Here is a 12,788-nt window from a genome sequence, read left to right on the forward strand (position 1 = left end):
GCTACCCGAACGTCACTGGTGCCGGCAAGGCTGATGTGTTATTGAACTAAGTTAGTTTTCAGCTCTCCAGTCATCCAGCAAATCAAAAGTACTCCACAGGAATTTTCCGAGAGCAATTAAAAGCAATCAGCATCAGCACAAAAGCTTCCTCAACTACAGGTAACCCATCAATTACAATAGTAGCCATAATACAAAGTACAGTTAAATTCAGTGTGTTGTCTGGTTGCAATATCATCAACTAATCAGCTGCAGAGAATGATATTATTGGATCCCTGATGGGAAGCGGTTGATCTAATTATGGCAAAAGCCTCGGAGGTAAAACCTTTTGCACTACCTACACTTGCTGACGTTCCAGAATATGGCGAACATGTGTCAAAGCAGCGCCTAACGCACTTATATGCCTTTGGCGATTAAAAATGTAAATAGAGGGAAGATGAGTGGCATTATGATTGCTATATCTTTGCTACACACTGACAGGTAGCCTTTGCAGCCACCGTTCATCAGTTACTGTGTTCAGCGACGAAACTTTCCTCTTTAATCGTTACTTGTTTGATGAAGGGCTTTAATTGTTTCCTTGACTTCTTCACATTTTGCTAACAGAACAGTATTAAACATCCTGAGAGTTTTCATAGCTACTGACTCTTCATTCGGCTTTTCTCTAAATTAGTGAGAGGTGGCAGCAGCAGGAGCGATACGTCATTGTCAGTTCCAGTGGAAGCGGGTAAGTCGACTATACTTATAGCAGCTTACTGCTGCTGCTATAATGGTGGTGGTGGTGGTGGTGGTGGTGGTGGTGTCGGTCTCTTCCTCTCATTCTAAAGAATATAACAAAATAGAAATTACTAAAAACGAATGTAATTAAAGGTGTAGCATACTATGAAATCTTTTAAAAAATGAACTGTTTTATCGTACATAGCAACAAAAATAGTGTCAGATACCTAGGAAGAAACCTTCTGTATTGTAATTTTGTAGGAACTGAATTAAAAGTTGGTATTCTACACTTTACTTACTGAATCACAGGAAAAATCGATGGCACAGCATTTATCCCAATACGCACTGCCGAAACTTATGTTCGGTTTGTGTCCTCTTCCGGAAAATGAACTGAACATATTTTGATAAATGTGGGTGGTTCCCAATGTTTCCTTCTCACTGTGTTCATCCAGAGAGTTTCTTGAGTTCGAATTACAGGACAAGTAAAGTCAGATGACGCAACCGTAATTCGTTACTATAAAAGAAAATATGAATTGAATATCTTCACTTACGAATGAAATGTGTTGGCAGTAAATTTTAAATTACGACCGGGTCGATTAGTAAACGACGTCTCCACACAACCAAAGCGCCATATGCTACTTGCGATACGACCACGGAAGTCGATACGTATCCTTAATGGTCGAAACTGGACGCTGACACTTTAGAGTGTCACTGTGGGTAAGTATCATCATAAACCATGGAGGTTTAAATACGGCGAAACTAATGCTTTGGGCTTCACGTTGATGAGGTAATGACAATTCGCTTATTTTTTCACCTCGATGTCAATGATGTAGTGTTGCCTACTGTGACCAGAGATTACATTCGTGCCAAAGATAATGTACCATCAGTGGCATCTTTGCTTGAATCGTGACGTATAACAAAGGACATTACTATCAGAAAAATTTCAAACACACAATCCTATAGCAAGTAAGTATGAAACCTATCACAGCATCAATACACCCTTAAGTTCCTGAGAAGAAGAATGTACAGAAGAATGAAAAAAAGATTCTTATCTGGTAAATGACGATCAATTTGGCTTTGGGGAGGGCAGTTCCGATGCTGTGTTCGATAATGGAATCAAGCCATAAGAAGAAAACAGTTATAGGTTGCAGAGAAATATTGATGATATACAATATGTACAAGAAAACAGAGGAACGGTAGGGATGTAAGATGAGGAACTAACTGCTCAGATTGTGAAGACTGTAGTAGTAGTAGTAGTAGTAGTGGTAGTAGCTTTATTCATCTGTAGATCTCTTTTTACAAGGATACAGGACATGTCAAATAATTTACAAATTTAGATCCGTTTAAAATAAGCTAATTCGTATACACATGTATTTGCAGACTTATAGTTAGAGACAATCATTAGATTTACTCCTGGTAGACAATATTTTTTTGCAAATAACTTATTAAATAATGTAATGCCAGATTCTGCACTCATATCTCACTGTCAGTCACTGCACACACTAACACACATTGTTTCATAACACTTCATTCACCACACACACACACACACACACACACACACACACACACACACACATACACTGGTGATCTCTGGGCCATTTTCTGTACTGCAACTTTCCATTTGCAATCTTGAAAAACAGAGTCAGCATCCCTCCATAATGAGTGAGATGTTGAGATCAGGAAGAAGAAGAGGTGTTACTATTGTGGTATGCATAGCATGGGGGTAAGTATTTCTAGAATGGAAAGAAGAAGAAAAAACATGAAGAGAAGGTGTTATGTGGAATGTTGGATATTTTATAATCATTATAACTATTATTTATTTCTGTAACATATTTTTTTCAAACCCCTACTCTGATTTATCTAAGTAATCCTTCACTGGATAAAATGTACTGCATCGCAGGTACATTGTAGCTGCCTTTTTAAATAAGTGTATTTTTGTAATTTCTTTAATCTCTGTCGCTAATTTATTGTACAGATTTATTCCTTGGTAGAAAATGCTGTTTTTTGTTTTATGTTTATTTTTTCTTGGTAAATGTAAGTGGAGTCTATCTCTTGTTGCATGGTCGTGGACAGAGCTGTTTGTGCAGTAATTACCAATATTATTTTTGATGTGTGCAACTGACTGGTAAATGTGTTCACATGCATCAGTTAAAATCCCCAATGTTCTGAACAGATCTTTACAATGAGCTCGAGTAGTAGTTTTGGTTTTTATTCTTATGGCTCTCTTCTGGAGTTTGAAAATTGTGTTCATATTTTATGCATTTGTTCCCCAAAAATGAATGCCATAGCTAAGAATAGCTGTAAGTTACATCTATAGTGCTCTCTCCCTACTTTGAAGCCTATAAATCAAATAAGCGATAAAGTAAATAGCATTGATAAGCTGTGCAAAATGTGAACGCCATGAGTAACAAAACATGCTGTTATGTCGACGTTTATCTAAAATAGTCCCATAACCTGTTTAATAGCCCAATTCGCAAAGTAAATTCAAGTAGTAAATCAAATCGTTTTACTAATGCTGCATAGAAGCTCCAAACAACAGAAAAAAGTGCAAATGTTGGCAATTCTAATTAGCTTTATCTCTTTTGCTTATGGTATGGTGAAGGATTCGTGTAATGTACACAGACTGGGGCTTTTAGATGGCTGTCAAAACGCGAGAAACACCAGGAGAAACAGCGTGGATCATAAAGATGTTTCTCCTGAAAGCGAAAGTCTTGTGCAGATATACACTGCAAAAATCTGTCAGCAAAATGAAAAGAGATGGAGGTACTAGTGACGGTGGCCTGCCTGCTTCATTGTGAATGAAGTGGAAAGGATCCCTTTTAGTGAAAATAAAGATCTGAAAATGTGACTGCCAGCAGAAATCATGATGCTGATAGTGTGAGCCCGCCAATAGGCCCAAAGGATGCCACCGAAATGTTTTTTTTCTTTTTTTTTAAGTATAGTAAGATGATCTCCGATAGTCCCATACTAATCATTTTGGTAGTGGGAGAAGTCTACAGCGGGTATGCAGATGGGTGCCTCTTCTTTGGGCTGAACTAAATACCTTCCTTGTTCCAGGGAGTTACAATCAGTTCTGTTCTGCACCGAGGGAGGAATATATTTCACTTAGTAACTGCAGCAGTATCTGTAAGAGTAGGGAATTTGTTAGCATATTGATTAAATTATCGTGTGTTGGAAGCAGCTCGAAACATGTGTATCGTGTCTGGAGCTAGTGCTACAGGAAAAATGACGTCAAAATAGAAGTTTATTGTTTCAAGACAGATCGTTCTGACATGAATGATTTTCCAAATTCTGGAAGTCTCAATAACTGACATATGCCTATATGATTACCCGCACCATTTGCATTCAGGGGGCTAGGTTTAGAGTTGGATGTAGGTAACCCGCATGCTGTAATTCATTAAAAATCAATTGGATTACTATTACTACATTTTTGCCAGAACGTCATGTGTTCGCCCATTAAACATTCCTGTGCATTATTCTTACTGCTGACGAATCATGATGTCTTTTTGTTACCATCTTACATAGGAATCAATGGCTGAGTTCTAACAAAAGACATCTCATCGAGAAAATGGCAATCTGAACAGAAAATATTTAACATCTATTGGCACAATAAAGGTGTTGTGCACTATAAACTCATTTAAGGGCGTTTTTCTAGTCCAGCTCGCATTATTACCAAGAACTGAGGTGTCTTTCAGCCGCAGTTTAACAAAAGCGACAAACAAAACTGCATACATTTTTACTCCTACATAATAATGTACACAGCTGATTTTACAACCAATACTCTTCAAAAGTTCGTTTGACTCACTTATTCATGTGATCTTGCGCCACCAGATATTTACCTTTTCAATTCCTCATGGAACAACCGTCAACAAAATTCCTTTCCAAATGAAAAGGCTCTTCCCACTTGGCTTGACATCTTTAACTCAGAACAAGATAAAGCCGTGGAATCTGTAAACAACCTGAGTATTGTCAAAATGTTTTAGATAATGTTAGGGAATATAGTGTTGGTGATTAATTCTTCATTCATTGAAAAAATTTAAAAACATTATTAAATTTCGCACTGTAATAATACAAACGAATTAAACTTACCTGATAACCTTATAACTAATGTCTAATTTAATAAAACACTTCCGTCCCGGCCCGGCTTCACATGGGTAGCATTAAATATCTATGGTCAGAGGAATAGTGCGGCGTTTCTCATTTTGTTTGTAGGACACTGCATAGAGTTATGAATAAATTTCATGGAACAATATTAAGTAACACGAAATAAGTAGTGTTCGGCAGGAGTCTGGAGGCATGAATATTACGTCTTCTATGTTGAACCACTGTTTCGAGTGACTCCTCATGAGAATGAAGTGAGCATATCATGACGTAAGTAACGTGTTTACTATGAATGTAACTCTTGTAAGCAAATCATGGGTGTAAGTGTGAGTTATTCAATTTCAGAGAATAGCTAACGTGGCTCAAATAAATAAAAATTTAAAATAAAGAAACACGGTTTGATGTAAATGTTTAGCTCATGTTACAGCACTCTTCTTGTGGAGCTTAGTACCCACCTGATACGATGTTGAGAATCATTGCCGCAATTCGTCGTGAGCACTCTATGGCAGAGTTTATTGCTGTGCCGCGCAAATAATCGTGTCCACATCTAGTTTTGATTCGAAGAAGGCACAAAGTTATAATTTGAGACATCTGCTGCATTGGTGAAAGGAAATACGGTATTTAAACGTAGCAAATTTACTGAAGTAGTTCTTCGAAAAACGGTTTACTAATAGCATAAAAAATAAAACATCTCATATCTTGGATTCGCAAGTGCTTTTGTTGCGATTGTTCAAAAACAACTGCAGGGAATATTTTTGTTAGAAAAGATTCGATCATTTCAAACGGTAAGTTTCATATCATAGGCCGATTATGAGGTCGATATCTTTCCGTTATTGCTCATATTCATAACATAATAACTGAGAACATTTTTCTTGGAGAACAGTGGTTGTCTTTATTAATGTTGAATGAACATAAACAGTCTTGACCACAAGAAACTTTTTTTTTTCGGTCGAGACGGTTTCTGTTCATACTCATAACAATACTTCAGAGGTGATGAGTAACGTACTGCCTCTTTGCCTCTTTTCTGTTTACAGTGAATTAAGAGTGTGAATTACGATTGTTAAACAAAGGGAGACAGAATATGGCACCGTTGGAATGTTAGATTAAAAGGTAAACTCAGAAAAGTTACCCAGCCAGGATTCGATTCCTCAGCCTTTCGGTTTCCTGCCACACGCTACACACTATGCGTACTCTTCACAAAAACTGGTGTTTGTGTGTTTCTGAGATGCTCGATACAGTTTACATGATGTGCATGATAGTAATCTACTACGTTATGCCATCAAACTGCGCTTGAGAAACATTAGAATCATATAAACGGAAGCAGTGGAAGATTGCATAAGTTCAAGATTGCTACAGAGTAGGAACAGGTAAGATAATGAAATTTAAAACAAAGCGTAAACTTGACGATGAACAGCAAACTGCGGAATCGGCACGAAAATTTATGGATGAGATAGATGAGAGTGAGTAATTTGTTTCCATTTCCTACCAATCGGATCTGAAGAGGAAATGAATATGATACTAAACCTGGAAATTAGAGGTACCAGCGGAGTTGTATCAAGATCAGATGACATGAATATCTGAAGGAAATCTCATACAATTATGGCGACTTTTATTCTGGGTGGTAAATTGCCTGGGAAGTTATTGTGCTGCGAGGAGTTGAAGGTGCTCTGCTCCCAACGATTCCTTCTCCTGTGTCTGATGCTGCAAGGCTAGTAGGGAATATTAACGCCACTGAAAGTAAGGGTGGGAAAATGGGCGTACGAGATCTACAACTGTGCTGTGAACACTGCGTTTCGTCAATAGGCGGGCAAAATAACTCGCTTTTGCTTGATTCCTGGTCTGGGTATTGAAATCACTTTCGTTTAGGGTAAACTATCCTTTCTGATTAGTGGAACAACTGAACAAATTCAGCCTCTGGATGTACAGGGCTATTACAAATGATTGAAGCGATTTCATAAATTCACTGTAGCTCCATTCATTGACATATGGTCACGACACACTACAGATACGTAGAAAAACTCATAAAGTTTTGTTCGGCTGAAGCCGCACTTCAGGTTTCTGCCCCCAGAGCGCTCGAGAGCGCAGTGAGACAAAATGGCGATAGGAGCCGAGAAAGCGTATGTCGTGCTTGAAATGCACTCACATCAGTCAGTCATAACAGTGCAACTACACTTCAGGACGAAGTTCAACAATGATCCAGCACCTGCTAACTCCATTCGGCGATGGTATGCGCAGTTTAAAGCTTCTGGATGCCTCTGTTAGGGGAAATCAACTGGTCGGCCTGCACTGAGCGAAGAAACGGTTGAACGCGTGCGGGCAAATTTCACGCGTAGCCCGCGGAAGTCGACGAATAAAGCAAGCAGGGAGCTAAACGTACCACAGCCGACGGTTTGGAAAATCTTACGGAAAAGGCTAAAGCAGAAGCCTTACCGTTTACAACTGCTACAAGCCCTGACACCCGAAGACAAAGTTAAACGCTTTGAATTTTCGACGCGGTTGCAACAGCTCATGGAAGAGGATGCGTTCAGTGCGAAACTTGTTTTCAGTGATGAAGCAACATTTTTTCTTAATGGTGAAGTGAACAGACACAATGTGCGAATCTTGGCGGTAGAGAATCCTCACGTATTCGTGCAGCAAATTCGCAATTCACCAAAAGTTAACGTGTTTTGTGCAATCTCACGGTTTAACGTTTACGGCCCCTTTTTCTTCTGCGAAAAAAACGTTACAGGACACGTGTATCTGGACATGCTGGAAAATTGGCTCATGCCACAACTGGAGACCGACAGCGCCGACTTCACCTTTCAACAGGATGGTGCTCCACCGCACTTCCATCATGATGTTCGGCATTTCTTAAACAGGAGATTGGAAAACCGATGGATCGGTCGTGGTGGTGATCATGATCAGCAATTCATGTCATGGCCTCCACGCTCTCCCGACTTAACCCCATGCGATTTCTTTCTGTGGGGTTATGTGAAAGATTCAGTGTTTAAACCTCGTCTACCAAGAAACGTGCCAGAACTGCGAGCTCGCATCAACGATGCTTTCGAACTCATTGATGGGGACATGCTGCGCCGAGTGTGGGAGGAACTTGATTATCGGCTTGATGTCTCCCGAATCACTAAAGGGGCACATATCGAACATTTGTGAATGCCTAAAAATTTTTTTGAGTTTTTGTATGTGTGTGCAAAGCATTCTGAAAATATCTCAAATAATAAAGTTATTGTAGAGCTGTGAAATCGCTTCAATCATTTGTAATAACCCTGTATGTTTTGTCCGCATCTACAGACCACATTATCGCACTAACTGCAGCGACTCCTTAAAGTATAGTCAATTTCACGTCAATCTCCAAGCTCCACGACAGACAGCTTTATGGCATTCGGTTGCATGCCACCACATTCCATCAGCGCTTATCACCCATTTAAGCCAATATGATTCTAAATGCATTTTTTTAAGTCGATTCCTAGGTCGTCCCGCACTGTTTGTAAATCCCAAGGATTTCGCCCTCGATCTAAATGGCGCGAATCTTTGTAATCACTGTGACGCACCGATTTTCATTCGGTGTTGATGGCGCAAGTTAATGGTTTGTTTGAACAGTTCTTGACTGACGACACGTCCATTTTGTGAAGTGTAATACGTACAGCCCAAAGAAGGTTATCTTCTGCAGCTTCTGGACACTGACTTTCTGTTGCCCCCCAGATGCCCATGGTGAGTCACCAGCACCTAATACCTTTCCTGACATAATTCTTAGCACAGTGCTTTCAAATCAGCCTTACTAAGGATTGAATCTTTGTCACCGCATTCAGGGGGCTCCTTGTTAGGAAAAATTTTCGTAACAACGTTGCCACTGGCACTGTCCTCAAAACCGAGGAAAGCAAATGAAAAATTAAAATCGCAGCACTGATTGCAAATCGTGAGTATACATGGAGAGGCTTTGTAAGTTATGAGTACAATGAAGTTCCAAAAGAAGGATGACCCAAACAAAGGTCCCAAACGGCCACGGAGAAAATGAATCCAGCGAACGTTCCTTCGTAAATAATGTTTTAGATGATATGCGACAGGTGGCACATTTCTCGCATTGCAGTTAAATCGTGTACTGCTGCTTGTAAAACACAGGCAGCCGTTGTGGCCGAGTGGTTCTAGGCGCTTCATTCTGGAACCGCGCTGCTGCTACGGTCGGCCTCGGGCATGGATGTGTGTGATGTCCTTAGGTTAGTTAGGTTTAAGTAGTTCTATGGGACTGATAACCTCAGAGGCCATCATGCTCAGAGCCATTTGAACCATTAGTAAAACACAATGTAACATCAATCCAAAAACGATGCCTCCCGCAAATTGTCACCAACGTCAATAATCTGACTTAACGAACAGAGTCGTCAGTTCATGAGCTGTTATGACACCAATGTGCCAACATATTTTATTCTTATAATTACAGTGTGTCTTCATATGACTCCATAACAAGTAATGTGATCAAAAGTATCCGGACACCCCCAGAAACATACGTTTTTCATATTAGATGCATTGTACTGACACCTAACGCCAGGTTCTCCATATTAGCGACCTCAGTAGTATTTAGACATAGTAATAGAGCAGAATGGGGCGCTCCGCGGAACTCACGGACCTGTGGTCAGGTGACTGACTGTCACTTGTGTCATACGTCTGTACGAGAGATTTTCACACTCCTAAACATATCTATATTCACTGTTTACGATCTGATAGTGAAGTGGAAACGTGGATGGACACGTAGAGCACAAAAGCGTACATTCCGACTGTGGTGTCACCGCCAGACACCACACTTGCTAGGTGGTAGCTTTAAATCGGCCGCGGTCCATTAGTACATGTCGGACCCGCGTGTCGCCACTTTCAGTGATAGCAGACCGAGCGCCACCACACGGCAGGTCTAGAGAGACGTACTAGCACTCGCCCCAGTTGTACGGACGACTTTGCTAGCGACTACACTGACGAAGCCTCGCTCATTTGCAGAGCAGATAGTTAGAATAGCCTTCAGCTAAGTCAATGGCTACGACCTAGCAAGGCGCCATCAGCAGTATAATGTCTGAAACTATAGAGTCTCACTTGTATCGTCAATAGCCGTGTACCAAGGATGGATTAAAGTTAAGTATTCCAGAAGCTACGTACTTTTCTTTATAACATTCATTACGTATCCTGTTTCAGACCTCACGCCATCCTTCTTGTGCTTATAGCGTGCATTGCGGTCCCCTCAAATCACACTGTGTCGGCATTTCTGTCGACACATCACCGACATCGTCGGTTGACTAAGAGAGATTGCCGACAGTTGAAGAGGGTCGCAGTGTGTAATATGCGGACACCTATCAAGACCATCTCACAGGAATTCCAAAGTGCATCAGGATCCACGCCAAGTACTATGACAGTTAGGCGGGAGGTGAGAAAACTTGGATTTCATGGTCAAGCGGCTGCTCATAAGCCACACATCATGCCGGTAAATGACAAACAACGCCTCGCTTGGTGTAAGGAGGGTAAACATTGGGCGATTGAACAGTGGAAAAACGTTGTGTGGAGTGGCGAATCACGGTGCACAATGTGGCATCCGATGGCAGGGTGTGGGTATGGCGAATGCCCTGTGAACGTCATCTGCCAGTGTGTGTAGTGCCAACAGTAAAATTCGAAGGCTGTGGTGTTATGGTGTGGTCGTGTTTTTCATTGAGAGGCTTGCACCCCGTGTTGCTTTGCGTGGCACTATCACAACACAGGCCGACAATGATGTTTTAAGCAGCTTCCTGCATCCCACTTTTGAAGAGCAATTCGGAGAGGGCGACTGCATCTTTCAACACGATCGAGCACCTGTTCATAATGCACGGCGTGTGGCGGAGTGGTTACACTGCAATAACATCTCTGTAATGGAGTGCCCTGCACAGAGTCCTGACCTGAATCCTGTAGAACAGCTTTGAGATGTTTTGGAACGCCGACTTCGTGCCAGGCCTTACCGACCGACATCGATACATCTCCTCAGCGCAGCACTCTGTGAAAGATTGGCTGCCGTTCCCCAAGAAACCTTCTAGCACCTGATAGAACGTATGCCTGTGAGAGTGGAAGCTGTCATCAAGGCTAGCGGTGGGCCAACACCATACTGAATTCCAACTTTACCGACGGAAGGCGCCACGAACTTTTAAGTCATTTTCAGCTAGGTCAGATAGTGTTTTACTGTCTGCTATGGAAACATAATGACAATCAGTACACAGTTTCTATATGTTACACCTACTTAAATAATGAGGCCACTGCATTCCTACTTCGACTGAGCTGAAATACACTGGCTGTTTGTTATTTAAGTAAAGATGCTGCACTCTTATTCACATGTGTTTAACATAGCTTGGCACCTTTAGAAAACTGTGACTGAAGAATGGATGCCATTAAACTTTTATTGCGCATTTCTTGCACAGTAAGTGACAATAGGCTATAAACTTTAATTTTTCCACAGCCAAAAGGTGATTTTACGAGTAAATAACAGTTTGTCTCATCTTTTACTCTGTGACAAATCTGCCAGTTTCTGCCTTCGCCATTAGTGCACCAATGAGAGAATGTTCACGCTATCGATACCTCATTACCTTTGCCCTACAGCAACTTCAGCCATAGATTAAAACGTAATTAGAAAATTTTATTTAAAGTGAGGAGTTTATCCTTGGCATCTACTGTAATCCAGAATCACCACAACAAAATTAAATATTGCTACCTTCAAGTCTTACAGCAATGCTGTGCAGATAAATGAGGCAACTTTTCATTATTAATCTCGATTCCTCTAATGGCTGATCCTTTCACACCAGAAACATCATCTTGGTCATTTTCAGGACCACAGTTGACCATCACATCGGTGAATACAGAAGGTATATCATCATCAAAAAACAACTGCTACAAGAGCTTCTCATAACCGTGAAATTATGGTTGGAATTGGAAAACATCACTAATTATTAATCTGTAATTATACATTAGTTCATAGACACTTTTTGTTGTTTATTTCACTACTTTTTTGAATGACTGAATCGAAAGAATGGAGACATTGGATGTCTGCCGTTAGCATCCGCAGACGAAAACATATGCACCGGAGGACCATGAATTGAAGAGGACTGTATAATGCTTCGAATCCTTTCAGATGGTAACGAAACACGAAGGAATCACTTATTATTCACAGGTAAGTTAACAAAATATAGATCTTTGCGGTTTAAATTGTGCGCGTGGCCATTAGCTACAGATAGCCGTCCGACCGACAGCCCATTCATCACTGCCTAATTTCTCCCTCGGCGCAGCAAGTGTACCATTAGGTGCCCTTCTTGGGGTGGTCCACTGACCACTGTCACTCATGTACAAATACCTACCAGATACCTACAGGGAGGGCAGCATTGTCCAGATACTCGGTCAAATGTAACAACCGAACATACCGGCCACCAAAGATATATTATTTCTTTTCAGCACAATATAAGTAACACAAGTCCAACTACATCATACAAAATGACTCAAGTAAATACACACAACATTGCGTCCTTCAGTCAGATATTCTGTCTATGGAGTTTGTAACTGGTATCTGGAAATCACAATCACATAAACAAATATAAATTTAAACATAAGAAATGACAAAATACACCGAGTGTGCTGAAAGTTACGCACAAGGCAAAAGGAGGAAAACACACAAATAAAAAACACGAATGCACTGTTAACTTTTGTATCACGTCATTCCGTAAAGGACATATTGCAGATTGGTCTCTGGAAAACCCATTGCAGTGTATGAACAGTGGCCTTGAATAGTTACGGGGGGAACAAAATGTAATATAAAATGGAAACTGATTAATAATTGCTGCTTATACAATTCGAAAAATAAATTTTGAAAGAATAATTCTAAAAAAATTAATAGGTACACATATCCTGAGTAAACTTTATCTGGCGTTAATATCAACAGACCCTCAATATTCAATACATATATTCAGCATTTAAATTTACGTACTTCTTTT

Source organism: Schistocerca piceifrons, chromosome 1 (assembly GCF_021461385.2).
Source record: "Schistocerca piceifrons isolate TAMUIC-IGC-003096 chromosome 1, iqSchPice1.1, whole genome shotgun sequence".
Lineage (NCBI taxonomy): Eukaryota > Metazoa > Arthropoda > Insecta > Orthoptera > Acrididae > Schistocerca > Schistocerca piceifrons.